Here is a 16,330-nt window from a genome sequence, read left to right on the forward strand (position 1 = left end):
TGCCGACATGGTGCCGGCACCCCGCTTCCCCAAGCGCTCCCCGAGAGGAGCCGGCAGCGTTGCCGCGCCCCCTCCCCGTGCCCGAATGCACAGCAGCCCTGCTCCCGGCTTCATTTCTGCATCACTCACTCCCTCACCTGCCCGCCGCGCTGCCGCCCTGACACAGGCTTGACGGGTGCAGGGGCTGAGGCAGGAAGGAACGTCAGCAAACCAAAAGGCTCAGAGAAAGCTGAACAGAAGGCTTCTTCAAAAAGGGACAGACCGGGCCAATCATCCCGCCACCACCTGCAGTCTGCCGCCAGCCCTGCTTCTGCACCAGGCTCTCAGCCTGCTGGTCTCGGCATCAGCCCCCTCACCTCCCTGCTGCTGCCGCTGCCGCTCCGTGAACTGCCCGGTGGGACCCTGGGCGGGCGCGGGAAAAGTCTGAAGATGGCGCCAGGGAGGCTGATGGTGGGGGGCGGGGTCGTCCTCAGCGTTAATGGGCGGCCAGAAGAAGATGGGGCAGGGGACAGGGCATGAGAGAGGGTGTGGGGGGGTGTCTGTGTGTGTGTCTGTGTGTCTGTGTATCTGTGTGTCTGTGTGTCGGTCTGAGGGGGTGGCGTCGGAGTGCGAGTGTGTGGAGTGGGTGTGTGAGTCACTGTGTCTGTCTCACTCTCTGTGTGAATGCGGGCCGAGGGCGGCTTCATGCTGGCCCCGGGCGCCTCGACAGCGAGCCCTCACGGCCCCCCAAACCCGCGCCGAGGCCCCAAGAGCTCTGCGGAGCTGCCGGTCGCCCCGCTGCAGCCTCCTCTGTGGGGCGGGAAGGGGCAGGGCGAGTTGTGCCAGGGAGCGGCGGCTTTGGGGCGAGTTTCGCTGCACGTACGTGCTTCCCCTGGCTGTGCTGCGGCCCGTGAGGTTCTGTTTTGTGGGGAGGCTCTGTAGGTAGGGTCTCTGGGGGACGGGGAAAGGGGGGGGTTGTGGAGACAGTGTTTGGGTGGGTCAGTGTGTCAGCAGGGCGAGAACATGGCACAGGCTGCCCGAAAGCTCGGCTAGGAGTGGTCTGGGAACAAAGGGAACACAAATAAGATTTGGCTAGAATTTTATTTTCCAGAAAAGATTTTTGTTCGAAGCAAATAGAAGAGCCATTGAATCAAAAAATATGAAAAGGAAAAGGAAAAGGAAAGGAAAAAGAAAGGAAAATAAAGGAAAAAGAAAGGAAAATAAAGGAAAATAAAATAAAATAAAATAAAATAAAATAGAATTTTAAAAAAAGTCGAAAATATTTCTTTATATTGTGATAAATGTGATTCGTGCTAATTAAACTGTAACTATATTAGCAAAATTGTATTTAGATCAATAGAAGACAATTGTTACCGAGTGAAAGGGGGGGAGATGGGTGAGACAGGACAAAAGACATCTTCCAGATGTTGGGAGTCGAAGAAGAAGGTTGGAAGAAAGTCAGATAAGAATAGTAGAAGGACGGAGGTCTGATAAGCAGCATCTAGAAATACAGCTTCAACCTTGAAATGGGCAAAAATGGAATGATTCCAAGCATGGGACTTAATTAAAGTCATGTTATGGAAAACATCTGCTCAGTCACACAGGGCGCCTGCGCTACCTGCAGGTCACACCTCGGTCACTGATGAAGATGATGAGCCTTCATCGGAAATAAGACCCTCAAAAGGATGAGAGACCCCCTAACCCATTAGTAGAGCATGCGCCGTGCAGTATAGTTACGTAGATTTTAGGAATAGAAACTGGGAGGAGCTTTCTATAAACTTTTGTAGCTTACAGTATATAAGTGGGATTGTTAGCCCGAATGCTTTGGTACGAGAGGAAGGGCAGGCCCCTCCCCGTACCCCCGGTCGGTTTTGCTTATGCTTTATATGAACCTCAATTATACTAAAACACTTACTCTCAAATTTTATCCATCCCAAATTATACAATTGTAATACTTTACTTGGATGGTATTTAGTTTCAATAATTTTTGTAATCACCTTTAATACTTCTGATTGTATTCATTTATAATTGTTACTATTAAAAAATTGTTGTTACTTTTAATCTTTGTTGTTTGTTTAATTGGAAAAATAGAAAACCATTCATAACAATTTGGTGCCGAAACCCGGGAACTCCAGTCCAGGTGAAGAGTGGCTAGTTTTGGGAAGGAGCTCCCCACCAGTTGTTAAGGTGGTCCCAAGGCTAGACCAGGCTCTCCTGGAGAAGGAGCTCCAAATTAAAATAAATCATAAGCAAAAGAAGCTCGCTACAAGGAGCTGTGCCAGGAGAAGGCTCCTGTGGGAATGCTGGCAGAAAGGGAAAGGTGCCCGTAAAACGTCTTGTGCACAAGAGCCCTGTGTGAAAACGGGGCTGTGTGAGTACCATGGGGTTGGGTAAAGGGGGCGGCTGTGTGCTTGTGTGTGAGTGAGGAATGTCTGAAAGGGGAGAGCGAGTGAATACCCCGGGAGGGACTGGGAGGGAAAGTCCCAGCCCGAGAACTCACGAGAAAAGTCTTTGAGAAGGGAGCTGATGCTCGGAAGAAGTGATTTAAGAAGGGAGTAAATGAACCAGGTTCAACTATCTGTTGGGAGGATAATAGATGGAAGTTTCAGTATGTGATTAAGAAAGGATTGTGGAGAATGGCCAGAAAGTGAGGTTGGGGAGAGAATAAAAGGAAAAGAAGGAATTAGGTAGGAAACAAGTGTTTGGCAAAAGAAGTGAGATTGGTATATTAAGCGGAGGAGTTGAACCGCAGAACAAATGAGAGAGAGCGAGGGAAATGTTGCCGCCAGAGATGGGTCAGAGGAAAAGTAAAATCTCTGACCCAGGGGTTGTGAATTATGAGAATAGTTCACGAGAACCCGGTGTGCCTGGGAACCGAGAGGGGATTTCCCAGAAGGGGAGCGAGATTCCTCAGGACAGCCCCCTGAGGATAGTGTTACAATACTAAAGTACAAGGGAATCCCAAAGAGAAAAAGTAAGCAGAAAATTATACAGTACTGTATGTTTGAGTGGAGAAAAGAAAAGATTTGTGCAAATAATTTGTACTGGCCAGAGTTTAAATCATTTGAAGATTAGATTTGTCAGGTTTTAAATCTATATATGAGTTCAAAACAACGTTTTAATTAGGAAAAAAAGTGAATATGCTGCTTTGTGGCTTCCAAAATGTGTGTGGGGGGGTAAATTTATAGTTCAAAGACAAGAAAAAGAAGGTTATTCGTTATACCCTTTGCAAACTAAAGGACAGGCAGCCAGAAGGGACCAGATAAAGCCATGGGACCCATTAGATCACCTCCCACCCCCATACAGACAGCCTGTCCAGCCTGTCCAGCCCTTGGTCCCCGATGCACCCCCTATTCAGGACGAGCCAGTAGCACACAGAACTAGAGGCAAAAGGGAACAAGAGGAAGAAAGTGACAAAGAGAGCGAGGAAGCAGGAAGGGAAGATAGATTATACCCTCTTAGAGAGGTTCCAATGGCAAATCTGGCCCCAGGACAGGGACCTATTGGTTACATGAGTGTTCCCCTGAATACTAGGAACTTTAAGAAATTTAAGAAAGAGATGGGCAGGATGCCAGAAGATCATATTGAGGTAGCAAAGAAACTAGATCAGTTATTAGGACTGAATATTTACACCTGAGTGGAATTGCAGTCTATTTTAGAAATCTTGTTTACAGTGGAAGAGAGAAATTATTAGATAGTCAGGAATATAGGCTTAGAATAGAGATCATTAGAAGCCAAACCAAAGAGATCAGAAATGGCCTATGGCAGATCCAAATTGTAATAATCAGGAGGTAGAACATAGGCAAAATATGAGAGATTTCAGGTAAATGATTATCCAAGGTATTCAGGAAGCAATGCCCAGAGGACAAAATATAGGGAAATGTCTGAGTGAGCACCAAGAGAAAGATGAATGCCTGGCAGAATGGTTAAAGAGACTAAAAAGAAAAGGATTTGCAGTTATACTCAAGCATAGACCCCGATACACCAGCAGGGCAGGTCCTTTTGAAAACACAATTTGTAGCTAAGTCTTAGTGGGGGGACATCAGGAAAAAGTTAGAAAAATTGAAAAATTAGCAGGATAGGAGCTTCAGGAGTTGTTAAAGAAAGCACAAGAAGTGTATGTTCGGAGAGATGAGGAAAAGAAAATTAAAGCCAGGATTCTAATAACAGCAATCCAAGAAATACAAACAGCCACAAACACAAAGAATTTATCAGGAAAAAAATATTAATTCAAGAAAACTAAGGGGGGGTCAGGAGCTCATTTATTTAATATGAACCAAAATACCAGAAGACCCCTTGATAAAGCTGAAAGTAGATTCTCAAAATGAAGAAATCATATTTTTAGTAGACACAAGGACTTTGTTTTAGTTTAAGGTAAATTTAGAAAGAAACTTTTGAATAGAATTTTTCTGAGAAACAAATTTAAGCAATCTTTTTTTAATTAGTTAAAGAAAAAAAATATTTCCTCAGAGAGAAGTGGAAAAAATAACTATTTATTTAACAGGCAAAACACTTTTCAGTATAAAAATGAACAATATTAAACAACAAAACTTCTTATTGTTTCAAAAAGATGACAGATTTAAAAGAAGGTTTTTTTGTAAGTTGCAGCTTAACTTACTTAGTCTGGTATCAGTTCCTTCAGTGCTGGGAAATGCCTTGGCCCAGGCCAGGCTAGGTGGGCTACGGTGTGAGCTTCCAGTGCTTTCTTGGGTTTTCAGTCCAGAGCAAAATTAAATAATTCAAGAAAAAAAAGAAGAAAAACACACTCCAGGGAATTTTTTACTTTAATTGGTTAAGAAAAAAAAAAAAAAAAAAAAAAAAAAAAAAAAAAAAAACAACCTAACCAAAAAGCAAAAGAGAATTCTCTCCCGCTGTCCACTGCAGACAACTAGGTCTGTGAGCAGGAATGCGGGGGAGTCAGTGTAGTTTCTGATAACTAATTCTGCACTTTTTCTCTCCTCTTTCACTCCTGGAATCAGTCTTAAAGCTGCAGAATATTCAATATTCAACACCAACTGAACAGACTATTTAAAGATACAAGCATCATAAAATAAAAAGAAACAATTTGGCTGATAATAAAGCAGGGGGGAGCCCTAGGAAAAAACGGCAGTGTGAGTGTGGCTTTTCGGGAAGCAAAAGCACAGGGTGGGGCAACATGCTTTTCCTTGGCAGAAGTGAAAGCTGTGAAAAAGCTGGGGGTAACCCTGAAAAAAGGATGAATTTTTCTGCCCAATAGTAAAAGAGCGGTGCCAGGACTTTTGGCCCAACAGATCCCAGACAGCTCACATGGGGGGATTCACTGGGGCACGAGAGCACTTTGTGACCATTTTTGTAAAATTTTATAAAAAAAAAAAAACCAAAAACAAATTACTAAAAAAAAATTGTAATAAATCAAATGAAACTAAGGAGAGTACTGGGTGCCAAAAGCTACAGTCCATATAGAGTTAGCATAGAACCACTGTACTTTGGGACCAAGGGAGAATGTGATTTTTGTATGTGCAGTGAAAAAAAATATTATTTTACTGCTGTTTGAAATACCAGTTTAAAGTTGTTTTAAAAGGTGCATTATCAAAGTCTGGACATCCTGAATTAACTGCCTGCTGCAACCTCATTGAACCTGAAGGCAGAACAGCGCTGATGAGAAAGAATCAGACACCTCGTTGATCAATGAAAACAGCCCAGGAGGATTGAAAAATTTCTCCAAAAGCCTCCAACAGTCAACATTAACTGATTTATTTGAAGAACTACCACTCAAGAGAAAGAGACTGGTAACACCTATTATTGAGGAGGCCCAAAAACAATTAGAACATTGGCAATGTCGTACTCATGGCTTAGAATGCCGCCCATGGATTTGTATTCTTTGCACTTGCTGTTTTTAATTCATGGTGGAGAGTAACTAGGGCAAAAGAAAAAGAGAGACAATTGCTTTGTTTCAGTTGTTCAGGGCGTATGCATGATCAGCTAACAACAGAAAGATTTTTAGTGACTTCTATGGGAAACCATTAAGACATGAAAACGGGACCTTTTATGCCGCAATTCAACTAATAGAGAATCAGGACCAACTACTCCTTGCCATATTAACTTTTGTGCAGGCTAAAGAACAAGCAATCCAAAATATTATAAATCAGAGTATCATAACTGGCAATTGCTGTGGAGAAGAAGTCTATGTGCCACGTAGTAAATACGTCTCACCAGCAAATTGGCATCGCGAGTATATATATTGGTGGAAAAGAAGGTTTAGAAAACCAAAAAGAAGAATTATTTAATTGAAATAGTGTAATTTTGTTGTGGTTGGCATATCTCCGGAGCTTTACTAAATTGGGGAAAAAAAAAAAAAAAATTATTAGCTAATCAATCTAGGGAAAGAGATAAGGCAGTGCTGCAGAACTATAAATATTTTGTGCCATCTTTGGAACAGAAAAAGTTAAAATAGATCGTGCGAACCTTATGAGGCCAAGGGTACCAAAGAAAAAGAAATCCCAGGATGAAAACTTTGCTACCGAGAAGATGGACATCTCGGCCCTTGGCTGCAACCCAAGGGGCCTTGAGACAGGTAGAAAGTTAAAATTCCTGAGGATTCTTTTCATGGTGCTTACAATAATACCCCTAGCAGCTGGCCAGAACCGTAAGACTGCATGGAATGGAAAAGAACAGGCCATGCAGGAACAAATTACAAGACGACAAACCACTCAAGAAGCAGAAATAAAGACACGAACCCTTCCTGATCCCTGTGACAAATGCAATCAATCCATGTGGGTCAAGAATAAGATGGAATCAGTATTTGTGGCACACCCATATATTAGTGCAGCTTGTTATGATCATAACAGCTTCTTAGAAATTTGTGTAAAAAGTTCAAAATTGTATTGGGTAAGAAAAAATTTGGGATTCAGGGGACGAGCTCCTTACCCTAATGATAATCAACTCGGTCCTAGATACGAACATTTTTTGTGTTTTGAAAAGGATGAAAAAGGAAAAGGGCCAAAGAAAAAACTAATTGGAAAACAAAAAGAAACAATGAAGGATAGGGAAATAATCAAAAGGAAAGAATTAGAAGAACTGGATGAGCTGTATAAACAATTAAAACAGCACTATAGCGACTGGGATTTGCCAACTTGAAACAAAAATTTGTTTGTAAATCTAATGCAAGAAATTGCCACCGAATTAGGATTATCTAAATGTTTTGTTTGTGGAGGACTTAGGATGGCTGAAAGATGGCCATGGAGAGGTGAGGGTTTGGCTCCAGAACAATTTTTAAAATGGAATCATACTCAAATTTCTAAGACCCTAAGACGGCCTGAAGGCTGGGTCCTGAGTCATCAAGTCATTGGAACAGTTTGTATAACTCGGGAAGGGAGAAAATACACTGAAGTGGTGGGATATACACCTTGCCTATCTACTTTAGTAGTAAATTCAGACAATAACACAAAGACCTGGCGACCCAAGAGTCCTACTGGATATTGGGGAATAGCAAAAGAAATGGATTGTGAGTGGAATAACCAAACTGATTTGTGCTGGCATAACAGTCCTGGAGATAATCCTTACCAATCTATAAAAGACTTAAAAATCTTATTGGGAACAACTAGAAAACACAGAAAACAGATGGAAAGCCCCTGATGGAATATATTGGATTTGTGGGCAACGAGCATACAGTGAACTGTCCAAAAAGTGGGAAGGAACTTGTACCTTAGGAGTTCTACGACCCTCCTTCTTTGTCAGACCAAGGTCTAAGGGCAATATACTAGGAACACCACTTTATGAAACCTTAGAAAGAAAGGAGAACTAAACCTTGACTTTCCAACGGCAGGAGGAAACCAAAAATGTGAAGATGAAGAATGGCCTGCAGAAAGAATATTGGCACATTATGAACCTGCTACTTGGGCTCAGAATGGGTCTTGGGGATATAGAACTCCAATTTACCTGTTAAATTGGTTGATAAGGCTCCAGGCAGTAGTGGAAGTCGTCTCAAACCATAGGGCAGACGCTTTAAAGTTGTTGGCCAAACAGCATTCACAGATTTGAGCATTTGTACATCAAAAGAGAATTGCCCTGGATTATCTGCTGGCAGAAGAAGGAGGAGTTTGTGGGAGGTTTAATGAATCTGAGTGCTGTGTGGAAATAGATGATCACGGGGAGGCCATCACAAAACTTGCTGATGAAATGAAAAGTGGCACATATACCAGTCCAAAAACGGAATTCTATCCTGAAAGCTGATTGGTGGGATAAACTTTTTGGAGGTGCGTGGTGGAAAAAATTGGGATTCATGCTATTATGTTCTGGTTTAGGACTATTGTTTCTGCCTTGCATGATACCCTGTCTAATTAGAGTAATCCACTCAGTAATTCCAGGAATGCAACTTACAGCCATGCCCATGGATCCAGAATCAACAGCAAAAAGGAAATTGAATTTCTTGATGGTACTGAAAGCACAATCCACTCACACTCGAGGGAGAGAGATCAAGAAAATGGTGACTTAATGCAAAGAGAATACCCTGGCACGAGAAATGTTAATAAAATTTGAGAAGGAGTGTGAAAAGCTGAATGCAGCATGAGAAATATGAGAAAAATTGGAGGCTAGTATGAAGGAACATAGACAATACCAAGCAACAACTTTTTAGAGCACGAATCAATATGATCAAAAAGAGAAATGGGGGAATTGTGATAAATGTGATTCATGCTAATTAAATTGTAACTATATTAGTAAAATTGTATTTAGATCAATAGAAGACAATTGTTACAGAGTGAGGGGGGAGATGGGTGAGACAGGGCAAAGGACATCTTCCAGATGTTGGGAGTTGAAGAAGGATGTTGGAAGGGAATAGGAGAAGTATGTAGGTCTGATAAGCAGCATCTAGAAATAAAAGTTTCAACCTTGAAATGGGTCAAATTGGGATGATTCCAGGCATGGAACTTAATTTTATTGTGGGAACTTATGTTTAGTTATATAACCCAAGCTTAGGGCACTTGTGCTACCTGCAAGGTTACACAGCAGACACTGATGAAGAGGATGAGCCTTCATCAGAAATAAGACCCTCAACAGGATGAGAGACCCCCTAACCATTAGTAGAGCATGCCCCAAACTACATAGTGACGTAGATTTTTAGAAATAGAAACTAGGAGGAGTTTTCTAGAAACTTCTGTAGCCTACAGTATATAAGTGGGATTGTTAGCCTGGATGCTTTGGTACGAGAGGAAGGGCGAGCCCCTCCCTGTACCCCTGGTTGGTTTTGCTTATGCTTTATATGAACCTCAATTATACTAAATTACTTACTCTTAAATATTACATATCCTGAAATATATGTATTCTATACTTTGATTGCATTAATCTCATATATGTTGATTGTATAAATTTATAAAAATTACTCTCAAAAATTTGCTTCTAAATTTAATCTTGTTGTTTGATAAATTGGATAAATAGAATAACATTCATAACCCTTCCTTCCTTCCTTCCTTCCTTCCTTCCTTCCTTCCTTCCTTCCTTCCTTCCTTCCTTCCTTCCTTCCTTCCTTCCTTCCTTCCTTCCTTCCTTCCTTCCTTCCTTCCTTCCTTCCTTCCTTCCTTCCACCCTTCCACCCTTCCTTCCACCCTTCCTTCCTTCCTTCCTTCCCCCTACCAAATGATCCTCCATCACTGACCAGGATTCCCAAAAAATGCTCCCAGCTGCAAGGCTGGCACAGCTCCAGGAGCCTTTGGACACCTCTCCCAGGGATGCACAGCCTCCCCTTGTTGGGCTGTCTGTGCAGGGCCGGGCCCTGGACTCCATCCCACCGGGTCCCTCCCAGCTCAGCCCCTCCCGCAATTCTCACCCTTTGGCTCAGCCTTGGTGTCCTTGAGAGGAGCTGGCAGAGCTGTTGGGGCCGGGCCAGGAGCAGGGCACCCCAACATTCCCCTCTCTGGGACACGGCAGCTGTGGCAGCCCCAGCGTTCCCCTGTCTGTGACACCACAGCCCTGGCAGCCCCAACCTTCCATCCCTGGAGACGCTCCATGGCAGCTTCCAGTCAACGCAAGGCACCGGCCACGGAGCACCCCCAGCCTGGCCTGATGGGGATTCCTCTGCACACAGCTCGGGCAAGGCCCCCCTGGACACCTTCACTGTGCCACACACAAGTGTCACACACAGCTACAGAGCTCTGCCCACAGCTGCCAGGAGGAGATGATTAAAAAATTAAAACAAAATTTAAAATTATAAACCACAATAATCAAACCCATCCAAGAAAACAAACAAATCCAACAAGAACAACAAAAACAAAACCAAAAACCACTAGAGAAGGAGAACATCTCCCCCAAATAGACCCGTTCCATCCTTCACTCAGTACACCTGCACACACACAGGGGCTGAGACTGCAATAAAAGAGAATTCCTTGAGTACATTTGCAGGAAAAGCAGGTTTAGGACAGGCTCTCAGTTCCGACTGTTCTCAGCAGATTGAAAACGGCCCCTTTGGCACCTGCAGGGCCCTTGCCAATGGCAAGTGCCACACCCTCAGCCCATGGGGGAGAAAAGGGCTCTGAATTGCCCACCCTGGCATGGAAACCCTGTTCCCAGGCTGCTTCACACACAGGATTCTTCTGGATGAATCCAGAAAGCTGAGGGTCTGCTCTGGCTCCTCCATGTCCTAAAGCTGCCTGACAGAAGAAATTGAGGGTGGGCTCCAGCAGCACAATCCCTGCTGGCCCAGGGCACAGTGCCAGGAAGGTCTCTGCGTGCCCAGCCTTTGCTCCAGCCAAGAGAAGCTCCCGGCACAGGCTCACGTTTCCTGCTCAGCCACAACCCCCGAGTGCCCCAGCAGCAGGAAACTGACGGCTCTGGCAAACGCCAGACCTGGGCACTGCCAGCGTCAACAATCTGCTGGATCTGCAGTGCTGGCACCCACAAATCACCAGATCTGAGCAGTGCTGGTGCTGGAACCGGGGAATTGCCGAGTTTTGGCTTTCTGTGCATGCAAATTGCCAGACTTGGGATGTGCCAGGGTTGAGTTGGATAATGATTTGGCAGGAAAGTCTCACAGATATGTATGTATGTGATAAATGTGATAAATGTGCTAACTAAATTGTAAATATATTAGCAAAATTGTACTCATATCAACAGAAAATAATTGTTACAAAGCAAAAAAAAGGAAATGAGTGCGACAAATCTCCAGATATTGGAAGGGAATAGTAGAAGGACGTAGGTCTGATAAGCAGCATCTAGAAATAGAAAGTTTCAACCTTGGAATGGGCCAAAATGGGATGATTCCAGGCATGGGATTTAATCAGAGTCCTATTATGGAAAACATCTGCTGAGTTACACAGTGCGCCTGTGCTACCTGCAGGTCACACCTCGGTCATTGATGAAGACCATGAGCCTTCATTGGGAATAGACCCTAAAAAGGATGAGAGACCCCCTAACCCATTAGTAGAGCATGTCCCATACACATAGTGACGTTGATTTTAGGAATAGAAACTAGGAGGAGTTTTTTAGAAACTTCTGTATTAATATGTATTAGCATATAGTATATAAGTGGGAATTTTGGCTTGATTGTTCAGTACGTGAGGAAGGGCGAGCCCCTCCCCGTACCCCCGGCTGGTTTTGCTTATGCTTTATAGGAGCCTCAATTATACTAAATTACTGACTGCCAAATTTTGTATATATTCAGATATACGCATCCAATATATTTTGATTGTATTCATTTATATACAATTGTTGCTATTAAAAAAATTGCTGCAAAATTTAACCTTGTTGTCTGATAAATTGTATAAATAGAACGACATTCATGAGAGAGAGAAGCATTTCCAGAGTGATCTTGGTGCTGAATGTCTTCTCAGGAGCTCTGGGCACAGAGAAGAATGAGCCCCTTGCTGGCTGGGCCTGTTTGGACAACCTGCTCCTCACCCCCATCATAACTGTGTCATGATATCGCCCACCTTTGACTGACAAACCAAATTAGAAAATAAAATTAAATTTCTCTTTAAATTAAAAATGTTCTTAAATATTAATATATAACTATATTTTTTATTTATAATAGTACTATTCTATATTTTTATAACAAATTTTTTGTATTTGTAATAAAGCTCTACACATTATTAGCAACCAAAATAATTATTGGCCAATGGTTCTAAGTAACACAATTCCCTTCATTAATTAAATAACGTCTCCTGGTTATTTATTTCTCCCTCTTTATGATAATTTGTAATATTTGATAATTTGTAATATTTGTAGTCATTTGGTCACCTTTATTATCATCTTTTTCTCCGACAGCGTCCAGGGGGGCACTTCGGGTCCAGGGAGACATTTCTGGGGCACATTCATGGCAATTTTGGGTCTGGGGAAATAATTTAGAAGGAAGTTGAGGACGGGAGGGCACTTGGGAGCGTCGAGTGGGCACTAACAGAGAACTTAGAGATGCTGAGGGAAAGTCTGGGCTTCGGATGTTACCTGGCTGTTTCAGGGAGGCCCTTGGCGGTCAGGGAGGGGAATCTGGGGCCATTCGGGGTCCGGACGGGCACTCGGGGGCTCTAACGGGGGCTCTCCGGGGCGCGGGGGGTGATGGGAGTTGTAGGCGTGGGTATAATGAGGTTTAATGGAGCCGTGGAGCATCACGGGAGTTGTAGGCGCAGCTTCAGTGTCTCTCATTGGGACGCGGGGCACGATGGGAGATGAAGTCATGGTTAGAATGGCGTTTTACCGGGACAGCGGAGCATCATGGGAGCTGTAGTCCGGGAAGTGGTTCTTACGGAGAGTTTGGGGGTCTGGGAAGGCACTTGGATAACACGTTTGCCTCTGAGTGGCGGTTCAGATCCTAAGAGGGAAACATATACGGGAAGGTAGAACTTCGGGGGAACCTGGGGAGCTCTAACCGGGCTCCTTACGGCGCAGGGCAGGACAGGAGTTTTCACCGGGGGGCTGGGTTATGAGGTGCTGCGAGCTCGTGGGAGATGGCAGGAGATGAATTCCCAGAAATAGCTGTAAAGGGGCATCTATGGGGTTGGGAGCATTCAGGGGATCTGGGGACATTTTTGGGGAGTCTTGAATGGGCCCTGAGAGTGCTGTCAGGAAAATTAATCCACACACACCAGAGGTTTATGTCCAAAAAGGAGACAGAGGAGTCCTTTTTGCTTTATTCGAATAAAGGAAGAGGCCATGGGTCATTCCCCTGGGATCTCTCCAATTTTTGGAGGGCACAGCCTCCTTTTTATCCTATTTTCCCGGCCGCATTTCCCTCTCTCTTTCCCCATTGGCTGAGGTACTTGAGAGGCACAGACTTCCCGGAACGCCTGATACCTGAAATTCCCCTCTAATGTATAACCCTCCCTTTTAATTTTTAATTCTTATAGAATTCATAGTTTTTCCCTCGTTCCTTCTTTCATCTTTCGATATCCAATTTCATTTATCAGCAGCCCTGCAGTTTGTTTGTAAAGGCAAATATCTTTTTCCATTAATCAATCAGTGGAATCCATCCCATTGTTTCTTTTATCTCTCAGTGCTCGCCTTATCTACAAGCAGATCCACAGCTCATTTGTAAAGACAAATTCAACATTCCTCTCACTCTAATACGAATTAGCTTCGTTTTTTATTTCTTTGTTTGTTTCTTTCGTTCCGCGGGGCGCGCGGCCGCTCCTCCGTTGGGCTCGCGGAGGAAGAACGGCCGCGCGCTCCGGCGGCTCCGCAGCAGCGGCAGCAGCAGCAGCAGCAGCGCTTCTCTCGATCGGTTTTCCGCTCGAATTCCGACTCGCTCTCCGTCCCCTTCTCCCTTTCACACTTCCTCTACTCCCGTTCCGTCCTGTCCGTGTTCCGCCTCCCCCAGCCCGGCTCATGCCGCGCTGCGCAAGGCGCCCGCGGGCGAGCCGGGCCCCTGCCCACCTCTGTCCGCACTGGCTGCGGCGCCTTTTGAAGAGCCTCTGCAGGAGCTCCTCACTCTGCTGGTGGTGGTGCTGGAACATCATCGCCTTTTGGCTCCGCCTGCCGCGGGCCCTGGCCCGGCCCCGGCCCCGAACGAGGCCCCTCCCGCGGTTCCGCCCGGAGCCGCCCCGCAGCCGCCCGGCTCCCGCCCCGTCGCCGGCAGCTTCCCCGGTGCGAGCCCCGCCGCCCGTCAGCTCGGCCGCCGGCCCCGAGGCGCCGGAGCCCGGGGCGGCTGGGCAAGCAGCAGCGCCTGGGGCGAGTGGGTGCCCCGGGCAGAATGCCGAGAGCGCGGTGCCGTCCGCACGGGCGGAGAAGCCTCCCCTGGAGCAGCTCTACCGGGAGGGCCCGCTGCTGGGGAGGGGCGGCTGCGGCAGCGTTTACGCCGGGACCCGGCTCGCCGACGGCGCTCCGGTAAGAGACGGGGCCGGCTCGGAGCGGGGAGGGGGGGATCGGCGGGCGGCGAGCTCAGCCCGCCGCTTGTCTTGGCTTGCAGGTGGCCATCAAGCGAGTGGGCCGGGATCGCATCTGGGAGTGGGCGCGGCTGGTGAGTGAGCAGGGCCAGCGGGAGCAGCCGGCGGGGCGTGCCGGGCGGGGCTAAGGCCAGGCCCGGCAGGGTGGGAGCCGGGACGCTGCGAGGGGAGCGAGCGTGGAGTGAGCGGGGGCCGCGCAGCGTCCCGGGCCGGGCAATGTGAGCTGCGGTGGCGCCGGGCAGGGGGTGCCGAAGGCGCGGCGCAGCATCGGCCCCGCTGACGGCATCGCGGTCCCCCCGCAGCACAAGGGCGCCCTGGTGCCACTGGAGCTGGTGCTGCTGTGGATGGTGTCGTGCCCTGGCTTCCGCGGCGTCGTGCGGCTCCTGGACTGGTTTGAGCTGCCCGACGGCTTCGCGCTGGTCATGGAGCGTCCGGAGCGCTGTCGGGACCTGTGGCACTTGCTGGACGCGGGGGGGTTCCTGCCAGAGCCCGTGGCGCGGGGGCTGTTCCGCCAGGTGCTGCAGGCCGTGCGGCACTGCACCAGCCGCGGCGTCCTGCACCGCGACATCAAGGCCGAGAACATCCTCGTTGACCTGGCCACGGGCGAGGCGAAGCTCATTGACTTTGGCTGCGGAACCTTCCTCCAGGACACGTTCTACACCCACATGGCAGGTGAGCCCAAAGCCAGGGCCCAGCTGGGCAGCGGAGGTTCTCCCCTTTGCTGGCACAGGGGAAGACGCAGGGAGGGGGAATCCTTCTTCAGCCGGCTGCAGCCAAGTTGTTTTTTGGCGGGGGCAGGGGCTGGCTGTGTTTGAGCTGGCTGGGAGGGAGGGAGCAGCATGGGCGTGATGATCTGTGCCCGTGTCCCATAGGAACGCCGCAGTACAACCCGCCAGAGTGGATCCTCTTCGGCTGCTACCATGGCCAGCCAGCCACCATCTGGTCCTTGGGCATCCTGCTCTATGACCTGGTCTGCGGGCACCTTCCTTTCAAAACCCCTGAGGACATCATCCGGGGCCAGTTCTTCTTGCCACCCCAGGTGTCTCAAGGTGGGGATATGTTTTCAAGGCAAGGGAGCAAGAATGGGCTTGGGAGATGGCAGCTGGCACATAAGCGTCCTGCTCCTGCAGCTAGGGAGGAGGTTGATCTCCTGGGCTTAGCTGGAGGAGGTGGCATGTGTGCTGCTCTGCTCCAAAAGGGAGGATGGATGGGAAGCTTTGGGTGCAGCCCCCAGCACTCCTAGTGTGGGGTGGGCATTGTGGAATCTGGGAGAGCCTGGACAGGAGGTGACCAGGGGTTTTTGGTTTCTCTCTGCAGAGTGCCAGCACCTGATCAGGTGGTGTTTATCCATGGACCCTGCAGACAGGCCATGCCTAGAAGACCTTTTTGAGCATTCCTGGCTGCAGAACCCCCAGGTGGCCCAGGAGACAGCAGAGATCCATCCCTCTGCACAGTAGGATCCAGGAGCCCAGCAAGTTCCAGCTGCTCGTGTCTCATGGTGCTCAAAGCAAACCCCAGAGCGTTTCCCTGTGGCCGTGGCACGGAGCAGAGAGCGCGGCCGAGGAGACGCTTCCGTGGGTCCCCGGCGAGTTGTGGAGGGAGCGGCTCAGGGCTCCCCGTCCTATTGGAGAAGTGGTGGCACAGTGCAGTGAAGTTGCCACAGACTGGACAAGGGGAAACATCCCCCTGCAGCTCAATGGCATCGTGATGTCCCCGCAAGCCGAGGCACAGCTGGCGTGTTCTTCTGGAGCACGACGCGGAGCCGGAGAACACCATCCTCGAGCTGGCCGCTGGCAGGGCAAAGCCCACGGGCTTTGGTTGTGGCCACTTCCTGGAGGACAGGACAGGCTCTGTGCCCCGACGAAATCAAGATGAGTCCCTGTCTCGGTTTGAAAGACAGGTATGGTCTAAGGAAAGGCAGGAGCCCCTTTTCTGCGATGCAGAGTGCAATCCCCCTCCCTTTTAATTATTTTAGGTCCAATTCAGACACCTTCAGGCAGGAGATA

Source organism: Sturnus vulgaris, unplaced genomic scaffold (assembly GCF_052056855.1).
Source record: "Sturnus vulgaris isolate bStuVul1 unplaced genomic scaffold, bStuVul1.hap1 Scaffold_192, whole genome shotgun sequence".
NCBI classification, from domain to species: domain Eukaryota; kingdom Metazoa; phylum Chordata; class Aves; order Passeriformes; family Sturnidae; genus Sturnus; species Sturnus vulgaris.